The sequence below is a fragment of the Sciurus carolinensis genome, chromosome 7 (assembly GCF_902686445.1).
Source record: "Sciurus carolinensis chromosome 7, mSciCar1.2, whole genome shotgun sequence".
NCBI lineage: Eukaryota > Metazoa > Chordata > Mammalia > Rodentia > Sciuridae > Sciurus > Sciurus carolinensis.
Window position 1 is genome coordinate 52,117,617 of NC_062219.1, and position 23,677 is coordinate 52,141,293.

The 23,677-nt window shown below is 39.0% G+C and overlaps 1 long non-coding RNA gene across 1 annotated transcript in view; it reads right to left on the reverse strand.

The window, feature by feature from the left end:
- Positions 1-3,868: 3,868 nt before the first annotated feature.
- LOC124988182 (uncharacterized) overlaps positions 3,869-23,677 on the reverse strand; it is an 80,794-nt gene continuing 60,985 nt past the window's right edge. Inside the window, exons 2-3 of the long non-coding RNA XR_007109379.1 lie at positions 6,001-6,171; positions 3,869-5,115 (exon numbers count right to left, since the gene is read on the reverse strand). This is a non-coding gene — a long non-coding RNA (uncharacterized LOC124988182). The remainder of the gene's footprint in view (positions 5,116-6,000; positions 6,172-23,677) is intronic.

A 23,677-nucleotide genomic window follows, 5' to 3' on the forward strand; every position in this document is an offset into this window, starting at 1 on the left:
TTGTAAGAGTGTGTTTCACTTATCTCAAAGGAGATAATTTATAATGATAGGGGCAGTCGCTTCCTGGGACATCAACAAAGTTGCTTAGATATAATATTAGCTAAATGTGACAGATTTCTCTGTATTAAAGGATAAAAGCCAGGTAAACACCCATTTTAAACACAATTATGGAAACTTTATTTTAAAAAAAATTTTTTTTAGTTGTCATTGGACCTTTATTTTATTTATTTATATGTGGTGCTGAGGATCAAACCCTGTGCCTCACACATGTCAGGCAAGTGCTCTACCACTGAGCTACAACCCCAACCCCAAAAGCTTTATTCTTATAGTAGAGATTTAAAATAAAACAACATTGTGTAGGAGACAACCATGATTCTAAACAGTGTTGTTGCACCGGGGTATAGCTCAGTGGTAGAGCACAAAGAACAAAAAAACAACCCAGAAAACAGTGTGATTATTATTCTTAGGGTCTGACAGTAAATGTCAAAATATTTGAGTATGTGTATAAAGTGACAGGGGATGCACAATGCAGGCCAGAGTTGTAGTTTAAGACACCTGTCTTCTAGTTTTAGTCCTAACATTGTCTTGAGCCTGTCACTATCTACCTGAGTGACCTTTAGCAAGTCTACTTTCACTTTTCTGAGACTCTGGGAACTCATATGTAAATGATATGAACAGAGGTCCCTTTAATGACCCCAGAAGGTTTGAGGTCTGGGACCTAAATTCTAAGTTATCTTTTGAGGAGTGACTTTTTATTTTCATAATTATAACTCCCTGGAGATAAATTTATATTTTCTTTTAATTAAATTTTTATTAACTTGATACATAGAAATATAAAAATTGTCCATATTAATATTTATTTTCTTAAGAGAAACAGTTCCTTTTTTAATATCTTCAAAGATAACTTCAAGTTAATAATTTTGGAAAAGTATTTATATATTCATATGTATGTATACAGCTTATCTGATCTCAAAAAATACATATACATGCATATATATAAAGTATGTATACATGTATGTAAAATTTAAATAAATAAAGTAGCAAGGTAGATAGACTTTATGACCCAAGATAGGTTGATCTGAAGACTTTTGGGAATGAGAACTACTCCTTCCTCTTTTTTTCCCCTCAAATGCCTTGTAAGAGAAATTTACTATAAGTGACAGTAGAATCAAAGTGAAGTGAAAATAAAGTGAAAGCAAAATAAGACTCAAGCAGAGGGCCCTCTCAAAAGAGAGAATGGACCATCTCCAAGCAGAGAATGACCAACTGCTTCCTCTTGCCTGTGCCCCCAACTTCTTAAACAAGTCTCAACTTTGCAATGATAGAGTTCAAACTTTATATGTCACCACAGGGAAAGGACAAGTATTTGTCAATTATTAATAAGAAACACTACTAATAAGTTACAAAGAATACTAGTTTTACTATAATTTAAATGTCTACTGGGTAAGGTAAATGTCTTTGTTTAAAAAAAAATAGGAAAAGGAAAACTAGCATAAGTGAACTACTCATTTGTAAGACCTTTTGACAAGAGTCCGTTCTGTAGCATTTGAGACCTAGTAGAATGAACTTTCTTGTTTGGTTAACTTGAAATTCCTGGAAAACATCCCAAACATAAACTCACAAGTCTTCTCTCTTTTTATTAATTTTTTGGCCTGAAGTGACACCATTACTAAGGATTCTACACACACAGGTAAATAAAATGACATCAGTAACTATTACTCTGAACTGTTTCTAGTTTGCAAAGATTTAGTAATTTGAATGTTATTACCCTCTCCTCCCTTCAGAGACCTGTCCTGAGCTCTCATCCATGAGTTCCTTCTGCTCCTCCTATCCCAGGTGGTTAAAAGAAAGGTCCCTGGTGTTCCATGAGTAGTCATTAAAGTGTTACCGCTAGTAACACTAGTTGCAAAAAAAACAAAACAAAAAGCATGTATGCACGCACACGCACAGGCACACACACACAGGCACACACACACCTGGCCAAGTGATGGCAGCTTGGTTCCTGAAATTTCTATGAAATGTGATGACCACCAACATCAATAGAATTTTTTTTTTCAGTTGCCAGTGGACCTCCTGTTTAATTTTATTTACTTAAATGTGATGCTGAGTATCAAACCCAGGTCTTACACATGCCAGGCAAGCGCTCTACCACTGAGCCACCGCTCCAGCCCCTCAGTGGAATTTTAGCAACTATTTTAGAGCACTGACACTCAGATTGACACATGGTTTATTTAGACTTTATCTGGGTTTTGGTGCATCCCTCTGCAGATATTTTGGGGGTGGAAGTGGGGTAGGGCAGACTTAGTAAAAAACAACCTTTTAAACCCAAGGTTTTATTCAAATGGAAACTGATTTTTGAGGGTAGGGTATATATGCCAGTTTAGATTCTTGTCTAATATTTGGTGACTAATTTAGAAGTTTAAAGGTAATTTTTAATTTTAGTGACTGGTTTCAAAAAAATGTCTGCTTGTCTAGTTTAATTTAACTTCTATATTGTTCAAAGATGTCTCAGTACATGGGCTAGACTCAAGTATTATATTAGTTATTTCTCAGCTCAGTGCTCAGAAAAATTATTGTTGTTGATACCCTTTTGTTTCCTATTACATATATCACCTCTTAAAGGCTGAGTTTTTCTCAGACATCTCAGCAAGGGGTGCAAATTCCCCATTTTGAACATTCCATCCTTGTTTCATGATGTTTTGCCAAAAGCATTTTTCTTAACCCAGTCACTTCGTCAACTACCTCATGTACTTTGCCAAATACCCCATTGTCACCATCACCTTTGCCAAATGGATTGCAAAGTCCTGTGATCATTGGGAAATGATCCAGAAAGAGTCTCACAAAACACAGACTCTTTCTGTTTTTTCTTAATGAACCAAGAAGGATCAGTGAATCTTACCTCCTGGTAGAAAATGCAAAGAGAAGGAAGGTTACTCTGTGGGAAAATACCCCAAAGAAGCAATGCCTCTCATCCTGGAAAATTACGCACTATCTTTCAAAATAAATAGCTCTGTATGAGACTATGGACCAAATAAACAACAAAATAAAGGAAAAAAGCAAGCACCAAAATAATGACATTCTCAGAGCCTTTATTTCTTTCAAGGAATTCTTAGTCTGGGAGGGAACCTAGAAATCACAACCCCCGCCCCACCAACAGCTTTTCTTTCTGTGGGAGGAAAGCAGGGCCCAGGGAAACCGTGGCTTGCCAAAGTTCACGCTAGGACTAGCACCCAGGTGTTCTGCTTCCCAGACAGCAGCCAATGATCAGCAAACCTAGAAAGCTCTCTGCGTTTTGATGAGCAATTTGTCCAACAAATGACCCAGGATCTCCCTGAGGTAAAAGGAATGTTGTGAACGAATGTGGGAGGCCTGAGGGAAGATGTACCTCTGTCCTCTGGTGGCGGGAGGATTAAATGATCGTGTTGCAACTTGTTCTGGGAGAAAGTCTTTAGGGAATTAATTATTGCTGTGATTATATGGAAGATGGCTTTTCTTGAGGTGGTTTGGCAAATTTGTTTCATACTGGTATTATGTGAAACCAAGTTATAACTTAAAAGGCCTTAACACCATCCTGAAGCTTACAGACAAAATCTGCTGTTAGACCAATTTTGGGGGGGGTTGGGGGGTTCTGGGGATTGAACTCAGGAGCACTTGACCACTGAGCCACATCCCCAGTCCTATTTTTTGTGTTTTTTTTTTTTTTTTTTTTTTTTTTTTTTTTACGGTACTGGGGATCGAACTCAGGGCCTTAAGCTTGCAAGGCAAGCACTCTACCAGCTGAGCTATCTCCCCAGCCCCTATTTTTTGTGTTTTATTTAGAGACAAGGTTGCTTAGCACCTTGCTTTTGCAGAGGTTGGCTTTGAACTTGAGATCCTCCTGCCTCAGCCTCTGGACCTGCTGGATTATTTAGATCAATTTTTTAAAGATTTATCTGGTCAATCTCCAAAACAACAACAATGAAAAAGGGGTTTATTTTTTAAGTACTGTGATACTCATCTTTCTCATACTTCTGACTCTACAAAGGTGACACTTGTTGGAATAATACATAGCTGCTTGGAACATCGGCATTACCTTTCAGACAGAAAGAAGAAATACTCAGGTCATGCCAAGTCTCCTTCCGGTGAACAGTATCCTTTATCATGAGGTGTATCCACAGTACAAAGAAGCCTTGCTTATTCAGTACAGTTGGCATTCTGGGAGACCTTGTGCCTAGGCAGGATAGTAGTATGTTGCTGACTTCATACTGATTTTTCCACTTTCTATTAGAAAAGGCTTTCAAGATAGCTTCAGAATACTTGGTGGGAGGAGGGTGGCTTTCACAGACCCTAGGCAGTCCCTCCATCTGTGACTGTGTATTTGCTCTCAAGTTCTTAGCCTCAATCCCAGCAGGTGGAACCTTTAAGAGGAATAGTCAGTGTAGTCAAGTTTTCTATTTAACTTCTCAAGGAACCTGTGAGTATGGGTCTAGGTCACATTTATTTGAGAGATTAGGAAGTGCTATTTGAGCCTCTGCTAAACACAGTCTTGGACCAAAGTGTGCCTGGGCAAACATGACCGTGTGCTGGGTCTGCCTGCTCTTTTCTAGAAATTCTCCCAAAGAAGGAGTAATCACAGCCCCCAGGTCTCTCAGGGCTTGTAAACTAAAACCATGAGGGCACACATTTCTTGTCCCCTGCCTGACCTCCCTTTGCTCCCTTCACCAGGAAGGCGCTGATGGTAGAAGGCAGCTGGGGAGAGAGGAGAAAGGCGGTAAGAGAGAGCAGGAGAGAACTCCTGCCTGATGGATTCCATTAGGCTTAGTGTGCAAAGCAAGTTGAGATGAAGTAGCTGCTCTGGTATGCGTCCAAAAGTGCTGTTCTATTTTTAGTCTCTCCTGCGTGCTTCTTAGCCCAGCCTTGTATGCCTGGGCACCTGGATCCGCAGTAAAACATGGAACTGAGCCACTCATTTGTAAATCTGGAAGGAAGGAGGCCATTGATGTGGGGCTTGTTTATTGCTGACAGGGAAGAGGGACCTGGAATGTTAACGAGGATGGCTCTCTGAAGCATGCCTTCATGGTTAGCAAGGAGTTCAAAGGAGGAGGCAGACCGGGTTCTGTGCCGAACAAATGGGAACTGTTGATAGAGGAAAGGAGAAATCAATTATGCTGTTGCAGGCTTCCATGTCATTGTGTTGGAGTTGTTAGAAAAGGTAGGACAAGGACCAGATCTCCAAAGGAAACAAAGCCACATGGCCTTGAAGTATAACAAGTTTGCCATGGCAACTGATGGAAATGAGCCTCCCAGCACCGAGCAGGTGTGTTATCTTACAGAATAAACATACTTCTCTCACTCCCTGGTTTTTATAATAAAACCTGTGTTTGGATTACTTTGCCTCCTCTTTGTTACCTAGAGAAGTTGGCCGTTGCTCAATCAGCCCCAGGCTCTAGTGAGGCAAATGTAATCAGTGTTATCAAAAGGGCTGCTTTGAAAAGGCTGGCGCTAGGCTGGGCTGCCAGCCTCATCGCTGAGTGGCAGCTGGGCTGCAGGTACCTGCCTGGCCTTTGCCATCTCCCAGGCAGCGCTCTCCACAGACAGCTGCTTGTTCCTGTGTTCGTCAAGGCATGACAATGAGGCCTGGCTCTCATATGGGCAGTGGTCAAACGCTGCACTCTTCTGAGGAGAGGAGACCCGTGTTTAAGTGAGGCTGGGGCATGACCAGTTTTCAGCATCCCATATGATCTAGGACATGGGCCAATGTTCCTGGGGTACAGGGGTTAACTGATTTTATATTCCAATCTGTTGCTACCTGTGAAGTTCAATTTACTCAGAGACTTAAGAGAACTTCTGTTTCCCTGAGTTTGGAAAATCCTTCTCAAATGGGTTCTGGGTGGTAGAGTCTCATGTAGGAAATATAGACAAAATGTGGAATTTTATACAGTTTTCCCAAGCTAAAAAAGAAAAATAAAAGTTTATTTTAATTTTTACAAGGTCAAAGTTATGATAAAGCAGAGTACTTACACTTTCATTCCTCTCATTTATAACTTAAATTCCCTCCACTCTAGCTTCAAAATGATTTTCAAAACAAGATGCTCATTCTCAATGGGCTCCTAGAACACAGACAATTTCTAAACACGGTTGTGGAAAACAGCTGACCCGAAGAGAACTTGTGTAGCCAAGCCAGCAGACTCACTGAAAAACAGTAAAGCAACAGTTTAAGATCAGCAGTGCTGACTTTCCTCCTTGCTTCTGCTTGGATTCCTACTTCCCTACAACAAGACACCCAGCACCCCTACCAGGTCCCCCTCATACAGCCCTATCCTCCCAGAAGATACTCAGGCTGTCCCTAAACATCCTTGACCCTAATAGGAAAAAAATGGCTGCCTGAAGAACTAATTTGAACAATGGTGTCACTAGTGGAAAGGGTTTCATGAGCTAATCCTTTCAGGTGAAACAGTATTACTAGGTTTAGGCACTAAATCACGCCTACTTGTACTCCTAACACAACCATTGACGCTTCACTCAGATTACAATTACTCTTACTTTTATACATAGTTCGAACAAGTGCAGGGGTGTGTTTTCACAATCCTTAGTAGGTAAGAAGTTATAAATTTAGGAGGACAACAGGAAATGTGGCTTCAAAAATGGCATGCTGATGGAAATGACATCTGACATTTTGAGAAGGTAGATTTTTAATGAAAATATTTTGAGGCAGCCTGAAAAATGAGCTCTAAATATTCAAATTTTAAAATTATGTGGGTTGTCTCTGTGTCTTCTATTCTGTACCATTGGTCCACCTGTCTATTTTGGTGCCAATACCACGCTATTTTTGTTACTATTGCTCTGTAGTATAGTTTAAGGCTGGTGTTGTGATGCCTCCTGTTTCACTCTTCTTGCTAAGGATTGCTTTGGTTATTCTGGGTCTCTTAGTTTTCCAAATGAATTTCATAATTGCTTTCTGTATTTCCATGAGGAAAGAAGTTGGGATTTTAATTGAAATTGCATTGATTTGTATAATGCTTTTGGTAGTATGGCCATTTTGACAATATTAATTCTGCCCAAAAGCATGGGAGATCTTTCCATCTTCTAAGGTCTTCTTTAATATCTTTCTTTAGTGTTCTGTAGTTTTCATTTAGAGGTCTTTCACCTCTTCTGTTAGATTGATTCCTAGTATTTTATTTTATTTTATTTAGACTATTGCGAATGGGGTAGTTTTCCTAATTTCTCTTTCAGAGGATTCATCACTGATGTGTAGAAATGCATTAGATTTATGGATGTTGTTATCTCATACTAGACAAAGGTGCCAAAACATACATTGGAGAAAAGATAGCTTATTCAATAAATGGTGCTGGGAAAACTAGAAATCCATATACAGCAAAATGAAATTAAATTCCTATCTCTCACCCTGCACAAAACTCAACTCAAAGTGGATCAAGAACCTAGGATTAGACCAGATATCCTGCGCCTAATAGAAGAAAAAGCAGGCCTAAATCTTCATCATGTCAGCTTAGGATCTGACTTCCTCAACAAGACTACTAAAGCATAAGAAATAAAATCAAGAATCAACAAATGGAATGGATTCAAACTAAAAATCTTCTTCTCAGTAAAGGAAACAATCTATAACGTTAAGAGAAAGCATACAGAGTGGAAGAAAATCTTTACCACATACACATCAGATAGACCACTAATATATAAAGAACAAAAAAAACTTAACACCAAATAACCTTAGTCAATAAATGGGCTATAGAACTGAGCAGACACTTCACAGAAGAAGATATACAATTGATCAACAAATACATGAAAAAATGTTCAACACCTCTAGTAATTAAGAGAAATGCAAATCAAAACTACTCTAAGATATCATCTCACTCCAGTCAGAATAGCTCAGTTGGTAGAATGCTTGTCTTGCAAGCATAAGGCCCTGGGTTCAATCCCCAGAACCGAAAAAAAAAAAAAAAAAAAAAAAAAAAAAGACAATGATAAAGAATATAAGCAACAAAAGGTGTTGGTGAGGATTTGGGGAAAAATGTACACTCATACCTTGCTGGTGGGATTGTAAATTAGTGCAACCACTCTGGAAAGCAATATGGAGATTCCTTAGAAAACTTGGAATGGAAACACCATTTGACCCAGCTATCCCACTCCTCAATCTATAGCCAAAAGACATAAAATCTGCATACTACAGTAATGCAGTCATATCAATTTTTATAGCACCAACCTAGATGCCCTTCAATAAATGAATGGATCAATAAACTGTGGCATATATACACGATAGAATATTACACAGCCTTAAAGGAGAATAAGATTATGGCATTTGCAGGTAAATGGATGGAGCTGGAGAATATCATGTTAAGTGAGATAAGCCAATCCCAAAAAACCAAAGACCAAATGTTCTCTCTGATATGTGCATGCTGATTCATAATGGGGGGTGGGGATGAATGGAGGAACTTTGGATTGGGCAGTAGCGGGTGAGAGGAGGGAAGGGGGCAGGGGGTGGGAAAGATGGGGGAATAAGATTGACACCATTAACCTAAGCACTTGTATGATCACACGAATGGTATAAAACTCTACATCATGTACAACCAGAAAAATGAATAGTTGTGCTTCATTTGTGTATGATGAATTAAAATTCATTCTACTGTCATGTATAACTAATTAGAATAAATAAAAATAAAAATAAATCCAGGGCCGAGGAGATAGCTCAGTTGGTAGAGTACTTGCCTTGCAAGTAGAAGGCCCTGGGTTCAATCCCCAGCACCGCAAAAAATAAATAAATAAATAAATAAATCCAGTAAGATTTATAAAAGCAATATCATGTCTAATTTTCATCCGGGTCAAATCAAAAGAGCCACCTACTTAAGTGGTTCAAATTGATATATTGTAATAATAAACACCATAGTTTTCAATAACATCACAGCTCTCACGACTGACTGCTTTAAAAATAGTGTTTTCACCATCATGTTTTCTCTATTTTAAGAAGGCAGTTGAGCATCTCATGTACAAAGTTTCCCTAATGTGAAGTCATTCACTCATTCTGTTCACAGGTGACCTATCCCCCACAAACCCCACTCAAGTCAGGGCTCAGCTCAGCTTGCCCTGCACAACCTTGTCAGACTCAGTTCAAAGAAACCTAAAATCTAGGTCCTCAGGCATCAAAGCAGATTCAGCAAGGGAAGCATTTAGAACACTTCATATTGTGTCTAATCAGTGACTGCTTAATCCACTTCTGAGTGAGTCTATCATCTGAAGGCTGAAGCAGAAGTCCCTGATACTCAAGTGTGAGTACGAGAGGCCAGGTTCCATCATGCCATCATTTCTAATGAAGGTGTCATTCAAAAAGGAGTTCAACAGATTGGCAACCAACCTCCAACTACTTATTAAATGCCGAGTATGTGCAACATAGTATGTTTGGTACAAATAGGAGTGACACAGTCTTGCCCTGCAATTATTTAAAATCTAGTTGGGGAGATATGATGTCAGCATGGGGAAAGATCATTAACCACCCAAGCAGCCTACAGTAAATGTGAAGGAAGTGACAGCTGGTCTCTTTTCATTGACCCTCACTGTGACCCAAGACAGCTCAGTTTCAAGGTCATGTTTTCAAAGAAGCAGGTGACTGCAGATTTTTCCTAATAAGCAGAAACCTGTTCATTCCTCCTTCCCACATATACCTTTTAGATTATCATATTCAAAGTTGCTATAAATCACCATGTAAATGAGAGCAGAGATTAAGAGACAGAATGTAAGAAATGAGAAAAATATGTAAAGGCACTACCAAATGTGCACGTTAAACCAATAGACAATGCAGCCCACGGGGCATCCATCATGCCTTCCTCAAGAGCAGCCTAGATCCCTGCCCTAGAAAGGATTTGACAACATTGCAGCTCGGGGGAAGGTGCAGATGTGCTCTTTACCACTGCAACCTTCGCAGCTAGGAAGGCAGAAACCAGGCTGGTGCTGGATCAGCAGAGAGAGCAATAGGATTTCTGCACTCTGCCTGGTCAGGTTTGGGAAATATTTAAACGTTTCTGCTAAATATATAGATAATCGAGGAGGAAAGCAGGAAATGATAATTTGCTGGAATGGGCAAAGAAATTCTATGAATGAATAATGGCATTGTCCAAATTCCCCTGATACAATCTGGGGCGGAAAACACTGACCAAGCTGAGTCTGTGATGCACTTTCACATGTTTTTCACTGGCATGGTAAAGGTTTTAATCAGACAAACTTGTGTTTGAATCTCAGTTCACTTACAAGTTGTGTGACCGTAAGCAAACTACTTGACCTCTCAGAGTTTCAGCTAATAAAATGGGAAAAACAGAACTGACTTCTAGGCACGTTATAAGAATAAGGTAAGATGAAGGATAGAAAGCTTCTAGACTAGTGCCTGGCAAGTAGTAAATGCTCAAAAATGTTCCCTCCTTTCTTGCCTTTTCATCTTCCTTCCTATCCCATGGTTATGGAATATCTATGGGAACGTTAAATTTTTTTTTTCAAAAAAGTTAAATAGCAAATCCTGACAAACAGAATCTTTTAAAAATGAAGCCTCAGGAGAGGTCAATAATAAGAGCTTTTGAGCTTAAAACTTCCATCTAGTTTTTCAGAGGAGCTAATCAGTATAGTTTATTTTCTTAATAAAACCTGAGAGAAGCCACAGCAGACTCACAGAACAATCCCAGCATCTGGAGACAGCCTTTTCTCCTCTAGTATCTTGCTAGGGAGCAGGGCTCCTGGCAGCACTAGCTAGAATGATGAAAGATACAACATATTGAAACATGCCAATGATGTTTAACTTTAAAGTAAGGAACCTTACTTTAGAGATTCACAATGGGGCCTCAAAAAATAGGATAATGGATTTGAAAGTATTTTGAACAGTAATTTGAAAGACAGTATTGTGTTCGCATTATACCTATTATTAAAAAAGGAAAATTTGAATTCAATTGGGAATCATGCTATGCTCTCCTCTGGTTCTGCTTTTCCAAAGAAAATGAGGTCTCACTGTCATCTCCAACACAGCCCGCTAGGTAGACTAACCACAGAGGAAAAGCCAAGAGGACAGGTTAAGCAAACATTTAAACTGGAAGAGGGTTACCATATTAATGGTATCTCTCTCAGTCTCTCTCTCTCTCTCTCTCTCTCTCTCTCTCTCTCTCTCTCTCTTTCTTTTTTAGGAGAAAAGTTTTCATGTGTTGACTCAAATAACTCTCATTACCTTATTTCTTAAATTCATACAAATATATAATTATGTAAAAATACTTTATAGTTATAGCTCATTTAAAAACTATACTAACACAAAGGGAAAAAGTTCCAGAGATCTGTTGCACAGCAATATGAATACACTTAACACTACTGAACTGTATACTTTAAAATGGTCAAGGTGGTTAATTTTACATTTATTTTATCATAATTTAAAAAACTATAAGAAAAATCAAATTTATAGATTAAATGAAAACTAAGATAAATTCAATGCAAAACATTAGTTCAAGGTGAAGATAACTTTTTGCTGAAAATAAATGGCCAATGACTGGTTTAATTACAATATATACATGTAAGCACACAGCATAATATAATGCTTGCAAGCATTTTCTTTTAATTGCTGACATTTATTTGATTTTGAGCAGTCATTTGACTCATAAATCATTATTATCAGTTTTCCCTCCCAGCAGGTTACTCACTGGAAACCATCAGTTTGTTTGGTGCAACTGATATGAAAATGATGTTTTCCAAACTATAATACTGATAAATTTGGTACTAAGGATTTAACCCCGGGCCACTTTTACCACTGAGCTACATTCCCAGTTGTTTTTATTTTGAGACAGGGTCACAAATTAGTTGCTGAGGCTTGACCTTGAACTTGCAATTCTCCTGCCTCAGCTTTCTGAGTTGCTGGGATGATAGCGTGTGCCACTATACCCAGCTATGATAATTTTTAAAAAGTTTTTAATAAAAAGTACTGTATAGATAATCTCTGCAAGTTGATATGTCATCTAAACACAATCAAACCTGTGCTCATAACCATTTGCGTATTCCTTGAAAAAAGGGCCTACTTTGCTTAGCTTCTTCTGAGTTCCGTCTATGTTGCCAGCTAGCCCTGAAAAGACTCAATTTCCTCACCAAGTTTTTGTATTGAAATACTGTAAAATTTCATTTATGCTAGCTACCATGATTCATTTGGTGCTTATTTTACATGAATGCATCATTTGTGTATTAAATCAGCCTTGCTTTTTGTTCATTAGTTTGTGACAATTCAAGTACCAGGGTTATTTTTATGATGTGAAATCAAAATTAATTTATTAAAAAATTAAGAAACTAAATTGTATCTTATCACTAAAAAGAAGTAGATTTAGCTTTCAAACTTGTAAGATAATTTAATATGATTCTTATCAAAGAGAATACAAGATGGTTTTTATTTTGATGCCAGTACATGCCAACATGATGACTATCAACACATTAAAATTAAAAGTTAAACATCACATAAGTGATCATGTAGTGCCAACCCGATTTTAAGACAAAATAACACTACTGGAAGTATGTGGTTGTACAATGAACATCTCAGGTGAGCCATATAAGGTTATGTTTTTGTTATACAAGTTCTTTTTTAGAGACAGGGTCTTGCTAAGTTGCTGTTATGGTTTAGATGTGGTGTTTCCCCAAAGCTCACGTGTGAGATAATGCAAGAAGGTTTGGAGGAGAAATGATTGGTTGTAGCCTTAACCTAATCAGTAAATTAATCCCATTGGGGAATAATTGAGGGGTAACTAGAGGCAGGTAGGGTGTGGCTGGAGGAAGTGGTTCACTGGGGGCGTGGCTATGAGGTATATATTTTGTACCTGGCGGGTGGAGCCTCTCTCTCTGCTGCCTGATATCTTACAAGCTGCTTCCCTTTGCCACACTCTTCTGCCACCATGTCCTGCATCACCTTGGGCCCCAAGGAATGGAGCCAGCCACTTATGGACTGAAACCTCTGAAACCGTGAGCCCCTAAACAAACCTTTCTTCCTCTGCAGTTGTTCTGGTCAGACCTTTTAGTCACAGCAGAGAAAAAGCTGACTAAAATAGTCACCAAGGCCAGCCTTAGATCATTATTGAAATGAAAACACAACATTGTTACTGCTGAATCTTCAACAAAATATCCAGAGACTCCTCTCATTTCAGGGAAAACTAATATTATATGCATAGGTAATATATCTTAAAGAATTAGAACACCAGAAAAACAGAGTGAGGCGGCCATTCATATGGGGAGGGAGGCCTCATGTAGTGTGTTGGGCCAAAGCAAGACAAGAAGTGTATCCCTGCAGAGGGTCAGTTTGGCTCAGAACCAAAGAGGATTGAGAGGATAATGCTGTGCCTGGGTACTGGATTCCCAGGCGGGTTAAAGATAAAGGTGCAGCCTGGCACAGGGTCTCAGAGCCCACATGGAGTGAGGGAGTGTTTCTTAAAGGGATAGCCTACTGTGTGGTGTTGGTGTCCCTGCAGGCTGAAGAGGGAATCCCTGTAGAGAGGTGACTGAGGTGGGGAGAGGGAGGTCTTTGCATAGGAAAATGGCCCATCATGGGTTGTTATAGCCAAAGCAAATGTGTCACATAATAGGATACAATAAGAACACAGTGTCACTTCTGTGATGTTCCTGACAAAAACATATAACTTAGTCATGAGAGTACATCAAACACAAATTGAGGGACATTTTACAAAATAACTGGCCCATATTTTTTTAAAGTGGTTAGGATATAAAAGTCCAGGAAAGACTGAGGAATTATTCCAGACTTAAAAAGGCTAAGGAGACATGACACATAATTGCAACATGTGGTTGTGAACTGGAATCCTTTTCTGTCAATTACAGTAGGTATTGGGCAATGGAGAATCTGACTGGGACCTGAGGATTTAGACCCCAGAGTATCAATGTTAATTTCCCAATTCCACTGTTTGTACTGGAATGTCTCTGTTGAAAAAAAATGTGTAACAAGATATTTTGGGGTGATGAAATAAAATTGGCAACTTTTTTTTTCAAATGGTTTGGGGAAAAAAGCAGTCTTTGTACTTGCAACTTTCCTGAGAAATTTAAAAATTAAAAGAAAAAAAGTCCAACAAAAGGGGGTATAATTAAGGGAATTATAGTACATTCACGTGAAGAAATGTTAGGTTGCCATTAAAATGTCTTGGGAAAATAATAATGATACATTAACACTCTCTCTGTCTCTCTCTCTTTTTGGTACTGGCAATGGAACCCAGGGGCGCTATACCAGTGAGCTATATCCCCAGTTCTTTTAATTTTTTATTTTGAGATAGGGTCTTGCTAAGTTGCCCAGGCTGGCCTTGAACTTGTGATGCTCCTGCCTCAGTCTCCCAAGTAGGTGGAATTACAGGTGTGTACCATCACGTCCAGCACATTAAGTTTTTAAGAAAGAGGACAAAAATTCAAGAATAAGTGTGATCCGCTAAGTAGAAATATCATCATACCTTATAGTGAGAGCTCCCATATGGAATCTTATGCATCAAACACTAGACTAAGAAATTTGTATACTTTATCTCATTTAAACTTTTCACTGACTTTACAAAGTAATTTCACTTTACTGATGAGTAATCTGAAACTCAGAAAGGCTAATAACTTGCTGGACTTCTTAACTACTAACCTATTGAACTGCTCAGAGAAAAGACTGGGGGAAAAATGGTCAAAATGTTAAGAAAAGTAGTCTCTAGGCAGTGGACCTATGAAAGACTTTTAGGTTCTCCTTTTGTAGTTTTCAGTATTTTAAAAAATATCTGCAATGGCATGTCACTTTTGTATTTAGAAAAAAGAGAAAATTATCATTTTAAAAGTAATTCATTTATTATGGAACAATGTTGTAAAGATATGCTAAGAATTTAAAACCATACTGAACAACTCAAACTACTAAAAGTGATATCTATTGGCAGTGATTTTTCATTTAAATTGTTTGCTTCTCTGGGCTAGGGCTGTAGCTCAGTGGTAGAGCACTTGCCTAGCATGCATGAGGGAGGCACTGGGTTTGAGCCTCAGCACCACAAAAAAAATAAAGTTATTGTATCCATCTACAAGTAAAAATATTTTTAAAAAATTTTTTTGCTTCTCTGGAATTTATTGTTTCTATAATTCTTCCATTTAGTCAAGAAATAGCATCTGATGATTTATTTTTATAAGAAAATATTTTAAAAGTAAAAATGTATAGTGTATGTCCAAATTTGTAAATTTTATTCAAAAAAGCAGGAAGGATATTGATGCTCAATAAAAAATTTGGCACTAAAATGTTCAGCAGTTGTATGTCAGTGGCAAATTAATAGAAATCTTACCTTTTCTTCCTCAGTTTTTAGAGAAATGCATTACTTACATACTCTATCTTGACTATGTATTCAGTACTTGTAAGGGCACATATCATAGTTCAATAATATCTGTTGAATGAATGTTTCGAGTACAAATATTGACCCCCTCAATGTAGCTTTAAAAACAGCATTAGACTTTTTTTGTTTATTCCCTTATAAGTTGGCATACTTTTTATCCAACCTATGCTCTGTTATGCTTGAGAAGACATAAGTGAAGCCCCAAGTATAGTAGGGAGCTTGAGTTGCCATTTACCGGGTAGTAGTGATGGTACAGGAAGGTAAGGTGAGCAGAAAGAGGGGACATGCTATTCAGAGGAACACAATGTCATTTTACAGCACTTATTAAAATTTCTATTCAACCTATTTCTAAACAAACTGGAGGTGACACGTTAATATATATATATATATATATACACCCACTGAGGATAGACCTCATACTATAAAAGCTAGGTTTCTTGGTAGTGATATCTGAGCTTCACAGAGGAATGGAAAGGTGGGCAAGGTTGGGATGACCAGTCAAAAATTCCTATTTTACTTGTAATTATGTAGCTGGTTTCTCAGGTTTATAAATTAACTTGGATCATAAACCCTAAGATAGACCAGATAAGAGGCCAATTTGGGGAAAGAAATCTCTTAGCTGGTGTGCAAATCAAACAAATTTCCCAGTATCCACATCTCCACTTACCTGTTCAACTTTCTAATTATTTATGGGGGAGATTATATGCTACAGTGATATTGCCAAATTTGAAGATTCTCAAAGACCATACAAGGTAGTCCTTATGTATATTCAAGAATTAATAGAAGAAACAAGGCTTTGAAGTCACCCTTGAATCCTTTCTTATATGCTACTATCCAATACATTAGCAAATTTGGTTGCTTTACCTGCAAACTATATAGACCATCTAGAGTTTGAACAATTGTTGCCCCTGTACTTTACTTAGATTACTGGAAGAGCTTCTTAATTACTCTCTGCTTCAAACCTTGGCCCTCTGCTATATTTTCTACTCAGCAGCTGCAAGATCTGCTAAGAAACCTAATTTAGACCATGTTTTTGCACAGAAACCTTCAATGGCCATTGTCCTTCGAGTAAGGCCTTACCTGTATCCCACGCCTGTTCTTTCTTTGACTTAATTCCCTGCAGTTTTCCCCTTGCTCACTTCACTCTAGCCATGTTGACCTCCTTGCTTTTCCTCAAACATGCCAACTATACTTGTTCTTAAGAGTTGCATTTGTAGGAAGTTGCCCTGACCCCTATTCAAAGAGCATTCTCTCTCTCCCTGAGGCCCTCTTCTCAAATGTCACCTTATCAGAGAAACATTTTCTGACCATTTATGTCAAATAGAAGTGGCCTACCTGAACACGATCTCATTTACCTGGCCTTCTGTCTTCACAGCAATCATCATCATTGGCACAGTTCTGTCCACCAATTGTGTCTCATTTTCTTCAACACAGGTATGAAACACTTTTGGGTGTGGCCCAGTGACTTGCTTTAGTCAGTGAAATGTGAGCAGAAGTTCCATGTGTCACTTTCAGACTTAAGCTTTAAGAGTCAGTGTACACATAATACCTGAATTCAAATTATACTACAGAGCTATAGTAACAAAAACTGTGTGGTACTGGCATAAAAACATACACATAGGCCAATGGTACAGAATAGAAGACAGTGACAAACCCACCCAATACAGTCATCTGAAGCTTGACAAAGATGGCAAAAACACACTGAAGAAAAGACAGACTTTTAAACAAAAGGTACTGGGAAAACCGGTTGTTCATATGTAGAAGAATGAGACTAGACCCTTATCTCTTACTGTGCACAAAAAAAATCAATTCAAAATAGATCAAAGACCTAGGAATTAAAACAGAAACTATGGAACTCCTAAAAGAAAATGTAGGGTCAACTCTCCAGCAATACTCGAACACTCCTTTCTCAATAGGACTCCTGAAGCTCAGGAAATAATGTCAAGTTAATAAATGGGATGGCATTAAATTAAAAAGCTTCTGCAAAGGAAACAAGAATGTGAAGAGAGAACCTATAGAGTGAGAGAAAATCTTTGCTAGCTACTCTTGACTGAGAATTAACATCTAGAATTTATAAAGAACTCAAAATCCTAACACCAGAAAAACAAATAATTCAATTAATAAATGGGCAAATAAATTACATAGATACTTCTCAAAAGAAATACAAATGGCCAACAAATATACAAAAAACCAGTGTTCAACATCGTTAGCAATTAGGGAAACGTACACCAAAACTACATTGAGATTTCATGTTACACCAGTCAGAATGGTAGTCATCGAGAATATAAACAACAAATGCTGAAGAGGATGTGCAAAAAAAGGAATATTTTTACACTGTTGATGGGATTGTAAATCAGTATAACTATGGAAATCAATATGGAGGTTCCTCAAAAGACCATGAATGGAACCACCACATGACCCAGCTATAACACTCCTGAAGAATTAAAGCCAGGCACGGTGGTGCATGTGGCTCAGGAGGCTGAGGCAGGAGGATCACAAGTTCAAAGCCAGTTCTCAGCAAAAGGGAGGCACTAAGCAATTCAGTGAGACCCTGTCTCTAAATAAAATACATAAAAGGGCTAGGGACGTGGCTCAGAGGTTAGGTACTCCTGAGTTCAATCCCTGTTACCAAAAAAAAAAAAAAAAAGTCATCATACTATAGGAATACATGCATATCCGTGTTTATAGCAGCACAATTCACAATTGCCAAACTATGGAACCAGTCTAGGTGTCCATCAACAGATGAATGGATAAAGAAAATGTAGTATATGTACACAATGAAGTTTTATTCAGCCACAAAGAAAAATGAGCCGGGTGCAGTGGTATAAACCTATAATCCTAGCAACTTGAGAGGTCAAGGCAGGAGGATTGCAAGTTCCAGACCAGCCTCAACAATTTAGTGAGGCCTTAAGCAACTTAACAAGACCCTGTCTCAAAATAAAAAAGGCCAGGATTGTGGCTTAGTGGTAAATAACCTCTGGGTTCAATTCTCAGTACCTACCCCACTCTCCCCCCAAAAAAGAAAGACAAAATTATGTCATTTTCAGGAGAATGGATAGAACTTGAGGCCATTTAGTTAGCAAAATAAGCCAAACACAGAAGATCAAACAGTGTATGTTTTCTCTCATATGTGGAAACTAGAGAGGGAAAAGAAAAAGAAAGATGTGGGGGAATCTTGTGAAAATCAAAGAGAAACCAGTAGAATAGAGGAAAAAGATGGCAGATAGGAGGAAAAATGGAAATACTAGGGAATGATTTTGGCCAAATTATATCGTTATATTGTATGTATGTACAAATATGTAACAACAAATTCCATCATTATGTGCAACTATAATGCACCAGCAAAAAAAGGTGGGGAAGGGGCTGGGGTTGTGGCTCAGTGGTAGAGTGCTCACCTAGCATGCGTGAGGCACTGAGTTCCATCCTCAGCACCACATAAAAAAATAAAGGTGTTGTGTCCACCTACAACTAAAACAAAATATTTTTTAAAAAGTCAGGAAAAAAAAGCCAGTGTACAATTTACCACACTATCTTTGCCCTCTCCCACAAAAACAAGCCATAATCCAGACAGTAGGTCTCCAGGCAGCCTGGGTCCTAGATTAAAGTGACACAGAACAGAGCCCCTGGCTGACATGCAATGAACATGCAGTGTAAGTGAGAAATTAACTTTATTGTTTTAAGCCACTTAGATATTGTGTTGCCTAGTGCCACAAGACAATCTGGCCTGTTCTGACGGACACACTCTCTGACATAGCACATATTTATCTGTTGCTTATGCCCCCATCCACCTCTAAATTATCTTTATAATGGAAGAACTCTGTTTACTGCTATATCTCCAGTGCCTGGAACTGTGCCTGACAGAGGTATGTATTCAAAAGTGTTTGTTGGTTGACTGAATGAATGATAAATTGATCACACCAACTGAAAGAGGAAGATTTACCAATGGCAGGTGAATGTAATTCTGGATTCATCTACAAAAACATTCATTCTACCTGATCTGAATGTGAACATAGTGGTTCCTGCTTCAAGATCACCAGACGCAGTTTGAAAACATGAATTGCTTCTGGGTGAAAGCACATAAAGTAGCCAAAGTTACAACACAAATGGAGATCTGGCATGCTGCTGAGGGGACTCAGTGACAATCATAAATAGAAAGCATTAGCACTGTTTGTGTGGATGCTGAATGTTGATGTGGTTTCCTTTCCCTGTGTGGACATTAGCATTTGAAATGAACAGAGCTTCAGAGGCCCAGGGTTTTATCTGCCGTTATCATAAATGGGTGTGTGAGCCCCTCTAAAGACTTTTGCAAAAGCTGTGTGTGCTTTTGTGAGCTGCTTTCTTTTCACATGCTTCCTCCTGGTATGCCTGAATTTGGTGGGAATAATGCATTTCCTGTATCATGTGGCATAGTACAAGGAAACTCATTGTATCCCTACAGAGGAAGAGTACATCTGTAAGTAGTTTTTAAGAGTGTACTGAAGGATCTTGTTAGGGTGACTTATTCTCCCAGTTCCATTTGGTTGATGAAGTGGATCACGTGACGGATGTGCATAATAAACCGCTTCAGTTGCTGCCAGTGGGAAACACAACCTATAAAATGCAAAATCTCATGGAATCATTGAGGGCATGATCGCACAAGAGAGAAGCTGGCCTCATTTTGAGTTGTCATTTCTTAATGCTGCAAACAATACACCAGTGTAACTAGGCTTTTGCATTTACTTTCCTCCCAAACTTTCCCGTTTGTTCCTAATTCAAACTGGAAAAGCAGTCGTTTAAGCATAGTTGCCTAAAGAGCAAATGTTACTAAGATGTATAATTACCCATTAAACATATTTGCAAGGAGTCCTAATGCTTTATCATGAATAAAGGAAACATGACAGCAGAGATGGGATTGCTAGGTCTTTTGCCCTTTCTCCATCTCTTTCTTTTCATTCCCTTCTATATTTCTTTTCTCTCTGTGCCATTAGTTTTCCCCTCCTTTATATTCCCTAATGAATACAGCCATGAGGGATATAATTTGTCTCCCATTTTCTGTGGGTGGTATAGAACTGTGGTATTCAAGTTAAAAAACACAAGTCAACAAACCTATTCCTGGAGTAGTCCAACTTGCAGCACACTGGGTGCTTTTGGGTCATAAGGAATAGTGATGGGAGAAATAAAAAGAAGCAATGTCAGTTCTAGTACTATGTCGGGGTTTCGGCCGGACCCCTGGCCCTAGGTGTGGCAAGGCTAAGATGGCGCCTGGCAGGCTGCCAGTGCAGTTGGCTTTTGCACAAACAACTGACATCATTTTGAGGAAGTTCCAGGGGTTGGTTAAGCTCCCTGATGGACAGTGCAGGTCCACTGTATGCCTGCCTTTGCTGCCTGTATCTGTGGAAGCTCTCCCCTCGTGCTCGAGTTGCTGATTGGTTACAATAATGTATATATTGGAGTGTAAGTTCCTCAAAGAAAAGAACAAAGAAAGAACTATGAGGAAGTAAGCGCGCAAAATAAAGAGCTCAAAAGAACCAGGTTTGTGTCTCGTCTCTCTGCGGGCAGGGAGCGCGACAGTACTACATATTGTAATTGGGATAACAACAAAAAGACTAGAAGTTGATTCTGTTCACTTCTACTATGGAGCTTCCATATGTGCTCAGCCCTACACTAGGCACAGTGGGGGGAGCTAAGGAAGCAGCACACATGGCCCTTAACACAAAAAGACAGTGAATAAATGATGCATATGATGACATATCCAAATGCTATAACAGCTGCACAGATAATAAGGCTTTAGGTGGTCCCAGAGGGAAGATCTCAGTGAGACCTTAAATTGTCAGGAAAGGCTTTAGGCAGGAGGCAGGAACTGAGCTAGACCTTGAAGGACATGTTTTGGGATGCTGTCAAAAGGGTAGAATACTCCACTAAAGAGGTCAAGAGTAAGCGACATTTTGCTCAAATTCTGTTGTTTGAGGCAACTTGTTTCATAGCCTTACTTTTCCAACTAACCACATATGTCAGCAGACAAGTCATCTAAGGAACATTTAAAAAAATATTCATCAAATGTTAGTAACTGGCGATTAATCACAACACAAAGTATCAAGACATCACAGTGTAAGCTTTAAATTGATTATGAAGACAGCAGAATGATTTGTCTTGTATACCAGTGAGTGTCATGGATTAAGTACTGCTGAATTTAAGGAAAACAGAAAATATAATCTGGAAAATGAGAGCTTGATCTTCTAATAGCAACATAACAGCTTCTAAGAATTTTTTTGGACACTTTACAGTATGTCACTTTGGCACTGGTGAGTTTAGAGAGTTTTCATTTGCAGACAGGAAGCTGGCACTGGGGCTCTATAGAGAACCCCCTGGCTCCCGGGTTACCTCATTCTGACTCTGATTCTGGCTGGCATCCCTGGCTCTTTTCTGAGAGAAATGGCAAGGCCTGGCAGTAATGTTGAGTGCATATAGAGAGGAATGACTTGTTTTCAAGGTCGGCAGGGGTGGAGGTGAGAGGCAGCCCAAGGCCAAGTGTTTGACTTCCTGACCTTTCCAGGAAAGTGTAGCACTCTCTAATTTATTCCTAATTGGAATACTGTGCTGTGACTTTCCTGGCCACAAGACATGCCCTTTTAACCATTTCCTCTCAAAACACCTTTGTTAGATTTGATGTCATCATTTCAATACCAAAGTAACTACCCACTAAAACTTTTTACTAAAACTTTCTTCTATTTTTATTTCACATACCGCAGTAACAAGGTTTCTAAGGTCTTTTATTTTCCTTCCTTTTATTAGTTTTTAGAAGCCCCTTCCCCAGCTCTCATGTCCCTGAGGCAGAGGAGGCACCAACCCAGTTTGCAGGCCTGAGCTCTGACCTTGGATGCACGCTGTAGGTGGTCAGAGGGAGCAGGTACCTTCCTAGAGGGATGACATGGGAAGGAGGCCCAGGCTGGTCAATGGAGGAGGAAGGAAAGCCAAAAGACCAAAGGAAAAAATAAAAACTCAAAAGAAAACAAAACCGTACCACACACCACAATGATTTCCCACACCCCAAATGCTAGACTTGCGAGGACACCGGTCCCTCTAGCTAGAAGCAATTCCTAAAACTGACCCAACAAAGCGAGTCTGACTTTCCATATTATCCCACATGTATGTTTGAAAGGAGCAATCCAGCAAAGAGGCAAGTGACCTCAGGACCACTGTGCTAGCCTCTTGGCCAGCGATAAGGTGTGGAAGAAGCCCAGAGGGCTCAGCAATAGCTTTGAGGTGACAGGGGCTACCACCCACCGCCAGCCAACCTGAACAACTCTGCTGAGGGAGGAAGAAAGGGCATTTACTTGAGCTTCCAGAGCCGGGACAGCAAGTGAGAGGTGGAGCAGCAGGTCCCACACAGTGCTGGCAAGGCTCCAAGTCGATTTCTGAGGTTTTGAGCCTCAGGTTATTAGATCCTTTGGTTGTAAGGGGTTAGAAGAAAAAATGGAGACTTTATGAAAAATAGAAACCCTTTTGGACCATCTTCCTTATTCCAAATGCCATGAATACTTGAATGTGGGAGCACAGGCACATGGTTTGAATGTGCACATGTGTACACATTCCTACACATCACTGCTTAAATGAAAAACACTATGATAGGACACTTTACCATTTTTCAGTCTGGGGTGCAGTCCTTCAAGGATGAGCACCTGAGAGGCATTCTGCAGGTAGTTGATGCACAGACAGCTACGTGGTCTGCTGGAAGCCTAGGATTAGACTGAGTAGATGATTCTTCTAGGGGAGGTTTTTCCCTCAGTGTTTTAATTTTCAAAGACTAGCACCTTCACTCCCTGTAGGGATGAAGTCATGGTGGATACCACTCAAAAATAAGAACTCTTGAGGAGCTTACTCTGAAAAATCAGCATGCAGAAGGCAGTTAGCCCAAGAAGATGAGGTCTTGGCTACAATAGTAGAACATTAAAGTCACAAAATAGTAAAGGAATCTGGGTTTTCTATATTTTAAAATGTTTATTGTTTCAACCTTAGCATTGGTGAAATCCTAATGAAGTAATTAATAAATTTGCTTTTGGAGACTTTACATAAATAAGGTGCTTTTGTTGATATTCCTTAAAAGGATGAAAATCAGGTGCTGAAGTTTAGGCGCCCTCTGAAAATGACTTGGAATAATTATATTTGTTAAACTGGGCAGCAGTGATATTGCATGCCATAGGAATCAACTTTCATTATTCTTTAATGACTCTTTGCAATTATTTTTTTCTAAAACTTTGTAAGCTTGACTTGTGTTCACCTTGCTGCAGAATGCTTTAAAGGGCATTTCATCTAATAATAGAGGGAAATGATAAATTATAGATGCCAAATCATATAGTAATGATTTA